The sequence below is a fragment of the Pelophylax lessonae genome (assembly GCF_965119305.1).
Source record: "Pelophylax lessonae genome assembly, chromosome: 10".
NCBI classification, from domain to species: domain Eukaryota; kingdom Metazoa; phylum Chordata; class Amphibia; order Anura; family Ranidae; genus Pelophylax; species Pelophylax lessonae.
In genome coordinates this window covers 240,140,283-240,143,439 of record NC_138777.1, presented here as the reverse complement: position 1 = coordinate 240,143,439, position 3,157 = coordinate 240,140,283, and positions in this window count along the sequence as shown.

Below are 3,157 nucleotides of genomic sequence, written 5' to 3'. Positions count from 1 at the left end.
GCTCCTGGCTTTTATACAGTGTCCCAGAATGCACCACCTGTCTCTGCCAATCACCAGGACTGTATTAAAGCCTATATACCCATTGGTCAGGTTTCCTCCCACTGTCCAACATGCCTCCCTATTGGACCAGTGTGAATCACATACTGAGCACACTGAGCAGACCTCACTAACCGATCCTGCTCTCTGGTAGGCAGAGAACAATATAGATTTACCTGGTGCTCCTCTGATAGGTAGACAGAGCCAAAAACTATTCTCTCTCACTAGCACCTACCTAGGAGGGTGCTACACTCACCCCCCGCCAAACCGAGCCATGTCCTCACTAGCACCTACCTAGGAGGTTGCTACACATGTATTCGTATTGGCTGCGCTCTGAACTTTGCATGCTTTTATGCCGCTTTTGTATATTTTTAAAACATGCAGATTGACTTTTTATGGTGCTTCATGAACCTTTGTACAGCTACTATCAGCTATGAGATCACAGCCCTGAATCTGAACCCATAAACACGTGATTTTTACAGAATTATTTGAATAGAGGTCAAAGTTCACATTGAAGGATAAGTTTAGCGGAAATTACAAACAATCAAAGGGAAATAACTAACAATTAGTATGATGTGTCCCTTGTGCTATTCCTTCAATACTACAGCGTCTGTACAGCCAGGGCCGGATGAGGAGTATTATGGGCCTGGTTCTGAGAATTTTGGAGGGTCTTTTTTATGGTTAATAAATCAAATTCAAAGCAAACAATTTTTATATTAAAACAAAGAAGTATTTTAAACAATCCGCTCATTCACTCTGTATGCGCAAGATACCTGTGTGAATGAGACCACTTTTTATATATATATACTTTTTAGATTTTTAGATTTTTAAATTATTTGTTGCAATTTATTTATTTATTTTTACTTTGTTTTTACAATTTAACTTTTAATTATTTTTTTATTTTTTTTGGATGGTGTCAGCTGTTTTTTAATTTTTATTACTATTTTTTTATTTTAGTTTTTATTTTATTTTTTTACAATTTCATTTTCGTTTTTTCAAAATGCCTTGGGGAGGGGGATTTGGCAGTGTATGGCCTCAGTAGGGCAATGGCAGTGCCCAAATGGTCAGTCCATCCCTGCTGGGCCTATATTAAGTTAGGGGCCTGGGGCTGCAGCTCCAATAGCCCCTACGTTAATCTGGCCCTGTGTACAGCGGGGGAAATAATGATTTGATCCCTGCAGATTGTGTAAATTTGCCCACTTACATAGAAATGGGGGGTGTATAATTTTTATCATAGGTGTATTTTATATGATGGAGACAGAATATCAACCAAAAATCCAGAAAAATCACATGATACAAATGTTATAAATGGAGTCGCAGTTCAGGGAGTAAAATAAGTATTTGATCCCCTTAGTAGTCGGTGGAGAAACCCTTGTTGGAAGCACAGAGGTCAGACGTTTCTTGTAGTTGGAAGCACAGAGGTCAGACGTTTCTTGTAGTTGGCCCCCAGGTTTGCACACATCTCAGGAGGGATTTTGGTCCTCTATGCTTTACAGATCTTCTCTAAATCCTTAAAGCGGAGTTCCGGCCTCAAAAATATTTTTTTAGATAAAAATACCCCCGGGACAGTCAGGGCAGTGCATTTCAGAACTGATAGCCTCTGAACTGCCCCCGGGTTCACTTACCTTTTAGAAGAAATACTTACCTTGAAAATGTCTTGTCCAGCGCTGCTATCTCAGGTGTGGGCAGCTGAAGCCGAAGCGTCCTCTTCGGTGACGTCGGAGTCCCAGAATGCCCTGCTCGTCACTTCTGGTGCAGGCGCGTCATCCCTGCACAGCTTCTGGGCATGCCCAGAAGCTGTTTAGCAGGGGCCGGTGCTGGCGCATTGACTCCTGGGAGCGATGACGTTCAGCTCCCAGGAGTCAATGCAAGCAGGAAGTCACGGCGCGGGCCGCGGCCACAGAGGGAGGAAGTGGAAGGAAGGTAAGTAGGGGTCCGATCTGTCCGCCGCAATGACGCAGTCCCGCAAAAAATCGCTGATTGCCGCCATTACTAGTAGAAAAATAAATAAAAATGACATAAATCTTTCCCCTAGTTTGTAGACGCGATAACTTTTGTGCAAACCAATCAAAATACGCTTATTGGGATTTTTTTTTACCAAAAATACGTAGCAGAATACAAATTGGCCTAAAATGATGAAAAAGTTCGATTTTTTAATTTCTTTTATTAGGAATGTTATATGGCAGAAAGTTAAAAATATTGTTTTTTGTTTTCAGAATTGTCGGTATTTTTTTGTTTATAGCTCATAAAATTAAAATCGCACAGGTAATCAAATACCACCAAAAGAAAGCTCTACTTGTGGGGAAAAATGACATTTTATTTGGGTACAGCGTCGCACGACCGCGCAATTGTCAGTGAAAGTAGGGCAGTGCTGTATCGCAAAAAATAGCCTGGTCATTAAGGGGGTAAAACCTTCCGGTCCAGAAGTGGTTAATAAAGGCAAATAGACTGTGCACTATGAAAGTGCAGTTGCTCCAGGGCTTAGTAAATGAGGGGAAGCTTTGGAAAGAATACCCAATCACATGCAAAGAAAATTAAAAAAATAAATAAAAAACAGCATTTTTGCTTGCACATGATTTATTTGATGGAAGTCCGCAGAGCTTCCCCTCATTTACTAAGCTCTGGAGCAACTTAACTTTGCAAAGGGCACAGTCTATCTAAAGGGTAACTCCACCTTTGTGTGAAAAAAAATGGCAAATAAAGAAAAAACAATCTAGTGTATACAATTGGGATACAAATCAGATTGTAATTGAATGTTATTAAAAATGATCTTTCCTTTTCAATCTGCAGCTGCTGTAATTTTCTGGAAATGCAATACAATATGGCCGCCTGGAGGTGTTCTGTACACAGAATGTATACTGACCACACCCCCAGAAACATCATTTCCTGCTTGTTTGATTGGCTCACCATTTTTCCCAGAAGTCTGCACTAAGATACAAGTCAGATTTCTGGCATCCCCTGCAACACAAATGTCATTTTGGTGAGATCCTCCCAATAGGAACACGTCTAAAGGGATGCAGACCCAGCAGATTTCCTCATTAGAGCTCTGCAGCTGCTACAGCTGATTGATAATTATGAAACCACTCCCATTAGACCCACTCAGCACAGAGGAACAAACAAT